General features: G+C 38.4%; 1 protein-coding gene across 8 annotated transcripts in view; it reads right to left on the reverse strand.

Moving 5' to 3' along the window:
* The window catches only part of USP49 (ubiquitin specific peptidase 49), an 89,723-nt gene that overhangs the window by 42,900 nt on the left and 32,937 nt on the right, over positions 1-13,886 (reverse strand). For 7 of the 8 annotated variants that reach the window (XR_006202604.1, XR_006202605.1, XR_006202603.1 and 4 more), the window contains one exon: positions 11,662-11,735. The gene's annotated coding sequence lies outside the window, so the exon portion shown is untranslated. Of the gene's footprint in view, positions 1-11,661; positions 11,736-12,643; positions 12,677-13,886 lie in introns of those variants that run through there. The other variant, XM_042938734.1, reaches the window with a different exon arrangement.

Below are 13,886 nucleotides of genomic sequence, written 5' to 3' on the forward strand. Positions count from 1 at the left end.
AGAAAGTTTCCCCTCCTTTAGAGCTTTAGGCATCTGTAAGCCCCCACTGATGTCACTGCCAGCACCAACACAAGATTGCCTGGGGGTTGGGGCATGAGAGAATGCAGAGAAATTTTTTAAAGGGGGCAGTTTCTACCACTCTCTCCGAGTGCACGGAGTCTCCTTTTCCACTCAAGTCAGAACCAGAGGGTTTATCCTGGAGCTCTCTCTGTTATTGCCAGGTGCCCACTTCCAGGTTTGGGCTGCATGGAATCCAGGCCAAGGAACACTAGAAATTTTAAAAAAGGGAAACTCCCACCTGGATGGTGGTACTTCAAATCCTGGTCTTTTCTAATCTACCTGCTACTACTGACTTTTCAGAGTCCTTGAATTGTTATTCCATGTGTTCTACCAAGATTTTTAGCTGCGTACGGTGGGAGAGACTGGAGAGTGTGCTTACGCTCTGTCTTATCTAGAAATGGAGCTCTCATGGCACCTGGGTGGCTCAGTCAATTAAGCGTCCAACTCTTGATTTCAGCTCAGGTCATGATCTCACAGTTAGTGGGTTTGAGCCCAGCATTGGGCTCTGCGCTGACTTCACAGAGGCTGCTTGGGATTCTCCCTCTCTCTCTGCCACCCTCCCTCCCACTAGCGCTCTCTCTCAAAATAAATAAATAAATAAAAGAAAAGAAAAGAAAAGAAAAGAAAGAAAGAAAGAAAGAAAGAAAGAAAGAAAGAAAGAAAGAAAGAAAGAAAGAAATGGCACTCTCCAGGGGCAAATATTTTCTAATAAGTAGTCACATATTATTTTAATGTGCTTGATAAAAGAAGAGAAAACCCATAACTCCATGAATATTTTTAAGGTGAGTAGGCTTTTAATTAGAAAAAAAAAGTAATTTGGCTTACAGAAAAATATTAAGTAACTCTACAAATTTTACCCGTATGTGACAAAAATCATAACAGTGGTATACAAATGCCGTAAGTTTGAGAAATGCTATTCTACAGGATAGAAGCCACTTTATTTTTAACGCTACTTCCATATAGTTCTATTTGTACGATAGTATTATTAATTTTAATTATGAATTGATATAAAATAAACTACATGTGAACCTGTGTATACTACTTGCCTTCTGTTAACTGACCCTGTAGTTGTTTCCTTCTGACTATTACAGTCTACAGAATACTGAGAAAGAACAAGGAAGGTCACTCAGGGACCTGTAAACACAACTTTCCTTAGGAAGATGGGTCTGAGGGACTTGGAAAGGACAGAAGTAGGAGTGTTACAAACAGATTAGGCAGCAAATGAGAACTCCATGGATCCAGAAGTTCTCCTCTTCTTTTTGAAATCTGCCTCACTCAGCCCAAAGCTTAAGGAATCCTTCCCTGGTCTCCCCATCATACCTTCCTCACACCCAATATTATGGCATGCCTCCCTGTGGTCCCTGATTTCCTTTGTCCACCTTATTAGATTTTGAAGTCCTCGAGACCTGGCACAATGACCATGTCATTGTCCTCTTTGTAACTCAGGCATCACACAGAGTTATGCAGATCATCAGTAAATGAGGATTCAAGGAATGGATGCACCTCCTAAAACCATGTTTAGAACAGACACAGAATCATAATGACTCTTCTCTCAGTAGAAGCAGTTGCAATACTATTGAACTAGGTTAATGTCAACTAGGAATTTGGCAGATATGTTAACGATTGCAAGAACAAAACGCAAATGGGATGTGTGTGTCTATGTATCTAGGATGTGGTAATGTGTCGGGGGGCAGTTTTCAGTACCCTAAGGGCTCCATCCATAGCTAGCCTAACACTGCTACCCCATTATTCAGGCATTCTCCTGGCTGCTGAACAGTCAAGTCTGTCCCTAATTAGAGAACTACCAAAACCAAAGGAAAATCCATTCTATGATGAGAGACTTTTTCCCTTCATAATGGGTATAATCAATATTACCTCTTTCCCAATGTTGTAATAAAAAAGAGATTTGCATGATAATAGGTATCTAAGCTTATCTGCTCCAGCTGCTTTATTCTCTTAAATGAAGTCAAAATATTCATGTTACGAGATTACTGTGTTCCCTATCTCTTTCCTCCTTACCACTACCCATACCCAGTCGATCCCCAAATTTTACTGATTCTTCCATTTGAATCTTGATTCTATTTCCCTCCATCACAATTTCACAATGACCAGTAAGGCTATCTCTCTGGCCCAGCTCCCATTATTCTCCTGCTCACATATTCCTCTCCAGCCACTGGCTGTTCCTCCAACATACCAGATACTCTCCGATTCCAAGACTCATGCAATTCTGTTTCTGCTGCTTCAAATGCTCTTCCCTCAGGTAAGTCCACATGGCTTTCTTCTTCATGTCATTCAGATATGTGCTCAAATGTTACCTTCTCAGTGAAGCCTTCACTCATCACTTGATATAAAAAATTATTCCCAGGGCACCTGGGTGTCCCAGTCAGTAAAGCCTCTGACTCTTGATTTTGGCTCAGGTCATGATCTCACAGTTCATGAGATGGGACCCTGCACTGGGCTCCACACTGACAGTGCGGAGCCTGCTTGGGATTCTCTCTCTCCCCCTCTCTCTGCCCCTCCTCCAACTCATTCTCTCCCTCTCTCAAACTAAATAAACAAACAAACATTAAAAAAAAATTGTTCCCCACATAACACTCCCTTATCCTTATCCTCCTTCCTGATTTATCTTCCTCCCTGGCAATTACCACTATGTAAGCATAGTATATATTTACGTATTTATTGTCTTTCTCCCACTAGAGTGTAAGCTCCATGAGGGCAGGGAGTTCTGACTATTTTGGCCATTGCTGACTCCCAAGAGCCTGGAACAGCACCCACCAAAAACAGGTGCTCAGTAATCATTTTCTCAAAGAATGGACAAGACTACTTCCATCTCCATTGCCTCGAATCTATTTCAAACCACCATCAGTTCTAGCCCACAATACTGTAACTGCTTTTCTTTTTATCCAAGATGTTATTTTTAAGTAATGTCTATCCCAACATGGGGCTCAGATCCATGACCCCAAGATTAAGAGTTGCAGCTCTTCAGACTAAGCCAGGCTGGCACCCCTGAAACTGCTTTTCAACAGGCTTTCCTGAATTCAGCCTAAAACCCAAATATGTCATTCTCACTGACTTGGGGATAAAGCCCCAAAACTCCTTGCTATGGCCCATCAAGTCTCTCATAGTCTGGTCCTGAACCTCTCTAGCCCATCCCACTTTCCTCACACCACAGCTTTGCTCCCACTGTTCTAAATTATTTTTAGTTCCCCTATGGAACAGCTTGCTCTCACCTCTAGGCCTTTGCACAAGCTGCTCCCTCCCCTAGAACATTTTCATCATTGTTCTGGCTACCCACTGCTTCCTTGGTCTGGCTCTTACTTATCCTTCCTCTGGGGAGCCTTCCAACACTAGCTAATCGTTCCATTTATGGAAGATTCTTATGAATTAGTGGGCCTAAGCAATGATCATCAAAAGCTACCAATATCACCCAGGAAAGATAACCAGACATTATGTACCTCATGATGGAAATATATACGAACACTCACAAGCATTTCTTCCTCGAAAATAGAAACTGGGGGCACCTGGGGGCTCAGTGGGGTAAGGGTCTGACTCTTGGTTTTGGCTCAGGTCATGATCTTGCAGTTTCGTGAGTTTGAGAACCCCATCAGGCTCTGTGCTGGCAACGTGGAACCTGCTTGGGATTCTCTCTTTCTCTCTCTCTCTCTCTGTTCCTCTCCTACTCATACTCTTTCTCTCTCTCTCTCTCTCTCTCTCTCAAAATAAATACATAAACTTAAAAAAAAAAAAAGAACCTGAATCTAATTAGTCTCTGGATTTAACTACTAATTTACAGACAACATAATAAACAACCTAATAATGGTTAACTGACACTGGGATATAGTCACCAATATTCAGGCTGAAGAAAGTTCTATAGGACAAATGATTTCAAATAGGACAAATCGATTTCAAGGAAAAAGAGTGGGGGGAGGCAAGAGACAGAGACAGATACTCTCAGTTAATTGCAATGTCTGAACTTTACTTGGATCCTGATTCAAACGAGCAAACTATTTTAAAAAATGAAATATTGGGGAGATTTGAACATTGGTTAATAGATATTTGGTGACATTAAGGAATTACTGTCAATATTTACATGCATGATAATTATTGTGGTTAGGTTTATAAAAATAATTCTTCTCTTTTAGAGGCACATGATAAACTATTTATAGATGAAATAATACAATGTTTAAGATTTGTTTCAAAATAATCCAGGACTAAGGTAAGGAAGGGGGAAGGGGTATAGATAAGGTTTGAAATTTTCTATAATATAATTTTTTTAGTTCTGGAAAGCAAAGTTCATTTTAAGTTTAGCAAAGGAGGGGCACCTGGCTGACTCTGTCAGTAGAGCGTAATACTCTTGATCTTGGGGTGGTGAGTTCGAGCCCCATCTTGGGGGTAGAGTTTTTTAAAAAAATGTTTAGCAAAGGACAACTGGAGTCCTGTTTTTTCTTATTAATTTTATACACTTAAAAAAATAAAATTAGGGGTACCTGGGTGGCTCAGTTGGTTAAGCCTCTTGATTTCAGCTCAGGTCATGATCTCCTGCTTCGTGGGACTGAGTCCCGCGACGGGCTCCATGTTAACAGCGGGATTCTCTCTTTCCCTCTCTCTCTGCCCCTCCCCCACTTGTACTCTGTCTCTCTCGAAAGTAAATAAAGTTAAAAAAAATAATAAAATTAATATGTGTACAGAATATAAAAACTGCAAGAGTAAATCTCTCTGGTTTCCAACCCTGTTGCCTCTCTAGAGGTAACTACTGTTAACTGCGCATTCTTCTGGAGCACATTTCCAGGAATATTTTATGCATTTAGAAACCTAATTTTTAACATAAATCAAACTTTATCATACATCTTATTCTACATCTTTTTTTTTTTTAAACTTAACATACCTTGGACATTTTCCCATATATCTGGCTTTACCTCACTCTTTTTAAAGTCTATATCATATTCTATGATATGGACTGCATAATCCCATTTAACTAATTCCTCTACAAATGAAGAATTATGCTATCCTCAGTGTTTTATTGTTACAAACAATGCACCATGGGTATTCTTTGGCATCTATCATGAGACACTTATGCAAGGGTGTCTATGAGATAATTTGCAGAAGATGAATTGCTGTATCAAGGGATATATGCATTTAAATTTTTGGATAGATATCATCGAGCTGCCCTCCAAGAAGGTTGCACTGATTTATACTCCCTCCCTCACTTCCCATCAGTAGTAATTGAAAATGCGTTTCCCTAGTACTGAGGATTGACACATCTTTAAATAATTTTCAATCTCACATTTGAAAAATTACATATATATATATGTGTGTGTGTGTGTGTGTGTGTGTGTGTATTTTGTTTGTGTGCCTTTAATTATGGTGACTATTGATCTTTCTTCTCTTTATGTGAATTGTCCATTCCTGTCTTTTACATTGGGTTCTTCATTCTTTAGAACTGACTTGTAAAAACACTTTGTGTGTTAATAAAATCAGAGTACATGCTTCCAAAAAGGAAAAAAAAAAAAGGCCCTCAAATTACAAATTTAAAAATACTAAAGATTAGCTTAAAACATGAATATATATTACCTACCAAGAAATCATGTGACTGAGTGAAGTCAACTTTCTGTAATAGTATATGATATGATTACAAGGCATTCAGATAAATGTCAAAAAACAAAGAAAGGAATACAGAAGACGTATCAGATATTCATATCTCCAAGAAACCATGACATTCACAGGTAATTATTGTTCAAATTTACTAATTTCCACTTGCACTTCTTCCCACCAGACCTCAGGCCTAGATATGGTACTCCTATTCACCTGACTTGAAAACCTGACATTCTCTTTAACACCTCATTCATGTCACAGTCAAGTCAGGTTACCAACGCCTACTAATTTGTATTCAGAAATGAGAGTATAAGACTGAGGGCTAAGTTCTTTGTTACAGTAGCTCATTTAAGAGGATGGAATCAAATGCACCCCACACCCCCAAGGTTCTTAAACCTAATTACCTTCCTCATTGCTACTGCTACTCTCTCCCCCTCAGTCTAGGCTCTTAACACTGCAGGCCTGTGTTATTACTACTTCAAGTGCTAGTTGACCTTGATGCCCATCTTTTTAGATCTACCATATCTCTTAACTATTATCACTGTATTAAACAAAAACAGCATTTTTACCCTATACTATATTCCCTTGCTTAAAAAATCCACAACGGTTGGGGTGCTTGGCTGGCTCAATCGGTAGAACATGCAACTCTTGATTTTGGAGTCATGAGTTCAAGCCCCACACCACATTGGGCATAGAGCTCACATAAAAAACAAACAAAACCCACAATAATTATCTATCTAATATCCAATAGATAGTTGATACACAGAAAGCATATTTATTTTAAAAAACCCATCTCAAACATGGCATTACCTTTTACTAGGCCTGTAACTTTAAATTTGTTTTCATATTCATTAAAATGAGGTATGATATCTATATGCCTCAGAGTGGATGTCGATGATTGAATGAAATAATTTATGTGACAGTGCCTAGCATATAGGAGGTGCTCAAAAAATACCAGGTGAATAGCACTAATGTGAATGAATATTCTAACCTCAATAACATTTGAATGGATTTTTAAATGAGAGAAAAGACCAAGTGTCTAACACAACTCCTGGGATGTTGCATGTACTTGATAATATATGTTACAACTTGGGCTTCCAGTAAAGCATGGAAGAATGAATACATGTTTATCTCCTTTCCTCTCAAAATCCCATCAAAATCCCAGTAAAGGGCAATAAATGGCATAAATTCATAGGGACACAAAGAGTGGCAAATGACAGAACAGTACATGAAAGATATCACAACTTCGGAATCTGGAAAGTAAACAGAGGAATGGAAAGTTGTAACAGACAAGGGCATGCTAAAATTTAAATGCTGCCCACATCAGGGTGAACAAACAAGCAAGTGGGTCAGAACTTCAGAACCTGGGAAGGCCCAGGAATTAGAGACTCCATGTATCTCTGAAGGTAGAGGTAAGGTGTGGGATTTAAGGGATTTAAAAGAACAAAAAAAGAGGTTGGTTGGGCATCTTTGAAATGATCCCTTACAGTTTCCCCCATCTCTGCCCTAAGCAGCCAAGTGGCTATGTCTTTCCCACTCTGGCAGAAGACTGGGATTTTATGTGAACCCTAGACATTCTGGTCTTTAGTATACCAGGCATGGCTAGAAATGGGCACCTGGCAGGTAGCAATGCTAAATAGACAACAGCCATTTGGTGCATTCTGATTAAGGTCACAATGCCACCCAATTGGAAGAAAAAAAAAAAAAAAAAGAGCTTCTATTCAAGTGTATCCTAAAATTAAAATAATCTTTAGAGGCAATTTTTGGTCATTCATATTTTGAATGTCAGTTTCTTTTTCCATTAATATTCGAATGGTATTCCTAGTTGTCTGCATTTAGAAATGACTGAAGTCAGTGAGTGATATGATAGACATCCAGCCAGTGAGCAGAGTCTGATGGCCGCATTAGTTAACCTTCAAGTCATTATTAAGTGACTCAATCTAATGAGCCAAGTAATCTCTTTCTGTATAAAAGTCTATTAAACAAATTACAGGGTCCTGGGAGCAACTCACCAGGCAAGGAAAATCTCACGGATGTATGAACATTTTTCTTCAAATAATGAAAAACAATTAGAATAAATTTAACATCGGTTGGTATTGAATTTTTTTAAGTTAAATTTCTTGACAAAAGCGGCGCCAACTTGAAAACAAAACAAGATTAAAACAGCCACAACAGGGGTGATGAGATAGGCTACCTTTATTGCTCCATGTATGATTTGAAAAATCCCAAACCACTTGGTACCTGTTTTTTTTTTTATAATAAAAAATAAAATCACAACATGTCAAGCAGTTTCCACTCTATCCTTAGCAGTCAGTCACTGAGAAACAACAGTCATTGTTCAAGACCCACAGCAGCCATCACCAACTCTGAGACTCCCCTGAAGAGGGGGCTGTGCCTAGACCAAAGGACTCCAAGGCTGGAATGGAAGCTCCATGAGGGTAGAGGCATTTTTGTTTTTATTTTGTGCACTGACTTATTTCCGGCCCCTAGAACATGACTGGAACATAGTAGATGCTCAGTTAATATTGTCAAATAAAAGGCTGTCCTGAAAGGTCCTTTTGGTTGCTCCCACATTCCAATTGTGGCACATATCAGAGGGGTCATTGGCAAGGTTGGACAGTATTCCCACTTCAAATCAAGCCCTCCTTTCTCCAGATTTCTCCAGACTATAATCTGGAATATACCCTCTAGCACAATTATGAAAAAGGAGCAGAAGTTTCATTTCTCTAGACCAGGGGCACAGCCTCAGTCTATCAGGATGTCACTAGAATGTATAGGGAAATGTTGTGTGGTGGGCACCACCTGTGACCACCCATAATCCATTCAATCACTAGCCAGGGCACCATGACTTTCTGGTTCACACTGGGCTCATTTTTATGTTCTAACATAGAAATAAACCTTAGTCCTTCTCACTGCAAATGTAGAGAAGAGTAGCCTTATTTTACATTCCACAAGTCTTTCCTGGATTAAGGAAGACAGCTATATGCTCCTATCTGTTTCTGTATTCAGTTGGTTATTCATCACGTAGCCTTTGGAAAACTCCACTACATACTTGCAAGCAAATAATGTTTTAGTACTGTCATGAACATAGTTTTGACTCCTGAAAGAGTCTCAGGGACCCCTAAACGACTCTTAAAGACACTGTTGTAAAAGGTATGTATACTAACAGCCATAAGTGATCAACATGTGGAAGGGATTCAAACAGGAAATGGAGTTAAAAAAGATAAAGAGGATGGGACACCTGGGTGGCTCAGTCCGTTAAAGCAGCCAACTCTTGGTTTCCATTCAGGTCATGATGTCACGGTTCATGAGACTGAGCCCCACACTGGGCTCTGAGCTGACAGTGCAGAGCCTGCTTAGGATTCTCTCTCTCCCTCTCTCTCTCTCTCTGCCCCTCCCCTGCTTGTGTGTGCGCTCTCTCTCTCAAAATAAATAAAACAAACATAAAAAAAAAAAAAAAAGGAGACAGGAAAACATCACTGACTACATATGACCACACTTTACAAGAAAGCCAAAACATTTTATCAGTGTTGTTATTATCGTAAATGTTGCTTACCCTTTGTACTTTACCATATTTCAACAGGAAATGAACTGCTATGTGAGGAAAAGCCAATGTTTCTCCCTGACAAGACAGACCTCAGAAAACCCACATACTCTAACTCCTTACAGTTCTTATACAAATATTGATTGTTAATGTATATTTACTGTTTAGACCATCACTTCTAAGTGACATTCTAATTATAAGACACATAAATCACCTTTCTCCTGCCTTGCCTTTTCTTGCACAACTTTCTGGTGTCATTCAAATATTATTTAACAGAACAAAAGAACAATTTCCAATCACTAATCAGCTCCAAAATGCTGTATGGTTCAATCTTTCTGAGTGCCCGTTTCTACAAATAGCAGCTAAATGGCAATCTACAAAAGCAACTCACTCTAATCCCTTTTAAACATGTACATATCGGTCCTTAGCCAGGTGCAAGTGATTTTCTATCTACTACATACGATTCAGAAAAAAGCAAAACAGCTGTATTCATTTAAGTATGGTCCAAGACAAATAATTATTTACAGATTATCTTCTCACACCATCCTTTTCCCCATACTTAAGAAGATACATGATTTCAAATTTTCCTTCCCACAGTCATGCAAAAACAGATTAGCTACGGTGACTTTTTCAGGAAATATTTGGCTCTGTTGTCTCACTTAAATTTATACCCACCTTAACAAACCTAAACTACAAACAAACCTAAACTCATAGAGTTTATAAAGTAGACCAGCAGTTGCAAGCTCTGGAACAGACGATCTAGGTTTGAATCCTAAAGATGCCACTGGCAATGTGACTTTGGACAAGTTACTTAATCTGTGCCTCAGTTCCTTCAACTTTTAAAATAAAGATAACAGCAGCATCTGCCTCATAAGTACCTGATGGGGTTAAATGAGATAATGAAGAAATAGGTAAACACTTAAAACAGTGCCTAACATGGAAAAAAGTACTTAGTAAATGGTAACTCTGTTTTTATATATTAGTCTTCTGAAATAGAGCAGACAGAACAGTCCATAACAATCTAATAGAGCCCCAGAACAATACAGGAGGAAAATATTAAGGAGAGATGACTATCTTAGTGTCCTTCCTTCTTAAAAATAGGTAATTGTCTGCACTACCTAAGAAAGTGCTGACAAGCCATGGAAAAGATATCAAAGACATTTTCATAATTATTATAATTCTGTGAAACAAGAAAAAAACCTCAAAAAGACTTGTCCCTCAAAATAGACTGGAAGAGTCTCAACAGAAAATTTGACATACCTATCTAGAAACAAGAGAATCATGCATTCTGCTTTAAAACAGATACTTCTGTGGGCAAGATAAAACTATCACAGCCAGAAGGTAGTTTTATGCATGTGTCCCTGTAAGCATCATGTACACCATGAGATATGCAATAAGAGCCGAAGGTGTCTAATTCTATTCTCACATACAGTCTAGCAGCATACTTGGAGGGAACTGAAGCTTGAAACCAAAAAGAACACTTTCATGAAAAATTTTAAAAATCCATGCCACCATGGTTAACCTTACCATAAGATGGCTTAACTCCTGCAGTGTATCAGAAAAAGATTCATCTGTGGAAGGCTGGTACATAAAAAGGCTAACTGAGATACAGAGGAAAATTATAGCTAACGCTTTTACTGAACATTTACTATGTTCCAGGCATTATTCCAAGTGTTTTAGATGTATCATCTAATTAATCCTCAACATCACGATTAAACAGGAATTTTACTGTCCCCACTTACACCCAATGAATTGAGGCACAGAAAAATTAAGTTGCCCAAATGTCAAATTAATGATAGCTAGTCAAAATCAGTTTGGCTTCTAAACCCAAGTTTTCAATCATTAGGCAAAATAGAAGGTTGCACATATACATATCATACACTCATATACCCTGGGGGGTGGGGGTGGGGGGCTAAGGTTTAGGAAGAGGATTTTGGTTATCTATGACATTTGAATTATTGACAATAAGAATGTATGGACTTGTATGATTAAAAAAATTTATCTCTCATAAATTAGCCACACATTTTATTGGGCTTTCCGTGGAATTCTACTGACATAACGTGCACGTGCCTAAATGAACAGGATGGCCACAGTGAGCCTAACATCATAGTGGCTGGCAGTATTTGGAAAATGAGAAGGGGTGGTTAATACCCTTGATAGGTCGTGACGTATGTGGTCTCTATCTAGCCACCAGTAAGCTTCAAGACCCACCCTAGACTTGTTTTTTAGTATGGTTGCTGATCTATAGGTCCTACTTTTGTCTTCAAATATGGTTATGTCCCCTCATAGCTTAAGTCAGCTCATAGTACTGAAAAATTCACAACAGTAAGAAGGAAAGAGATGGTAAAAGTTCAGAATGGGGTTAAGACAAATATAGGGACTGATCACTCACCCTAATGGTATACCAACCTTGACCACTTACTACAGATTGGCCATACATAATACTATTACAGTTTTTTTCTTACCCATTAAACAAGTTTTTTCCATCTTCTTCCATATTATTCCACAGCCATTGATTAGGTTTCCTCTTCTCTATTACCTATGGGGGAAATAATACATAAGGCTGGGCTAATATACAGCAAGAGAAAAAAAAGCAATTTCTTGAATTTTATTTATAAATTCAAAATAAAAAGGATCAGTACCTATGATATATGACTACATGGAGTTTAGGTTTAAAAACTCAATGAAACTTGGGGCGCCTGGGTGGCTCAGTCGGCTGAGTGACCGACTTCAGCTCAGGTCATGATCTCACAGTTTGTGAGTTCGAGCCCTGCGTCGGGCTCTGTGCTGACAGCTCAGAGCCTGGAGCCTGCTTCGGATTCTGTGTCTGCCTCTCTCTCTGCCCCTCCCCCACTCATGCTCGGTCTCTCTGTCTCAGAAATAAATAAACATTAAAAAAATTAAAAAAAAAACTCAGTAAAACAGCTATTAATCTGAGGAGTAATGACCTCAATAATTATGATGATGATCTTGAAAACTGGGAAATTATAAGTTGGCTTAATTCTGAAAACTATTAATAAGACTCCAAATGTTCAAATATTTTCCATGTAGATTCTACTTATAGCATTTAAACTGCTGCAATATCCTTTTTTTTCAATATTTATTCATTTTTGAAGAGAGAGAGAGAGAGACAGAGCACAAGTGGGGGAGGGGTAGAGAGACAGGGAGACAGAATCTGAAGCAGCTTCCAGGCTCCGAGCTGTCAGCACAGAGCCCGACGTGGGACTCGAACTCACAAACCGTGAGATCGTGACCTGAGCTCAAGTCGGACGCTTAACCAACTGAGCCACCCAGGTGCCCCTAAACTACTGCAATATACTTTTGAGTGGGAAGAGTGGAATTACAGATACATAAAATAAATCGCTACAGTAGGAACAAACTAACAGAAGACATCCTTTTAAATGGTCATTAAAAATAAAGTCCCTAACAAACGAATTTCAAGCTTACCTCCTAGTGAAACTTGCTGAGTTCTCAGGTTTTCTGGCATTATGCAAGGCAAGAGTACAGGATGCAGAGTAACAGAGACCAGTTATCATCATGATGTCCACTTACTAGTACAAGACCTTATGCAAGTTTCTTAATTTGTCTGAGCCTGTCTTCTCATATACTTCACAGCACTGGTATAGGGACTAAATGAGAATGTAGGTAAAATGCTAGGTCACTACCTAGCACATAGCTGATGATCAATAAAGATTTAGCTTCCTTCCTTTATCTTTCTACCTTTAGAGCAATTTTCAGGGCTTGAGAAGGAGAAAATCCATCTTGAAAACCTTACCTTATTTTTATTCCATCAAGTAGTAACAATAACAATGATGATGATAATGAGGAGGAGGAGGAGAGCTGCCCACGGCAGGTATGTAGCCTTTAATGTGTGCCACTCATCTAAGCACTCTCGCACATATTAACTCATTCACTTCTCACAACAACTATGACTTAAGTATTATCTTTATTCCCATTTCACAGACATTGAAACTGAGGCACAAATAAGTTCCACAGTTACTTGGGGGCAAAGCTAGGATTCAAAATCAGGCTTCTGCTCTTATGAAATACTAGCACCAAGGACTAACATCCAAATGAGACCAGCAATGCCCTTCCTTGAAGAGCTCTCTAATATTAATGTGGTCAGACAGGTAATGTTCAGATGGCTTACCAAGTAGAATAGATTCATATTCTAGGTAATTAAAGTTAACTAAACATATAAAATAAATATAACTAAATATTAAATATAACTAAGATTTAATATACAAACTATACTATATATAGCTTATATTTTAAAATATAATTTGTATATTATGTATCTCAAAATGTTTTTAATATGTATTTTATAACATATTTTCTAAAGTTTAGAAAGTTCATCAAGAGAATATTAATAAATTTAAATCTGAAAAAAAATCTAACCAAGATTATGCCTTTCTTGGCAAGGTCAGTTACGTGGTACATTCCAAAATACAAACATTCATTATCCTATCTATACTTGTCTGTAACTATCTTCCCCTGTAAACTCCTGCAGGACAACAATAGTACCTTTTCTTACTTACTGTGAACATCAGTAATGTCTAAAACTGTGCCTAGTATTTACGAGATGCTCAATAAATACTGATGAAAGAACAAACACGCTGGATATTAAACAAAGAAAACTTTTTTCTTTTTTTTAATGTTTATTTTTTTTTGAGAGAGAGAGGGAGAGAGA

Source organism: Panthera leo, chromosome B2, assembly GCF_018350215.1.
Source record: "Panthera leo isolate Ple1 chromosome B2, P.leo_Ple1_pat1.1, whole genome shotgun sequence".
NCBI classification, from domain to species: Eukaryota; Metazoa; Chordata; class Mammalia; order Carnivora; family Felidae; genus Panthera; species Panthera leo.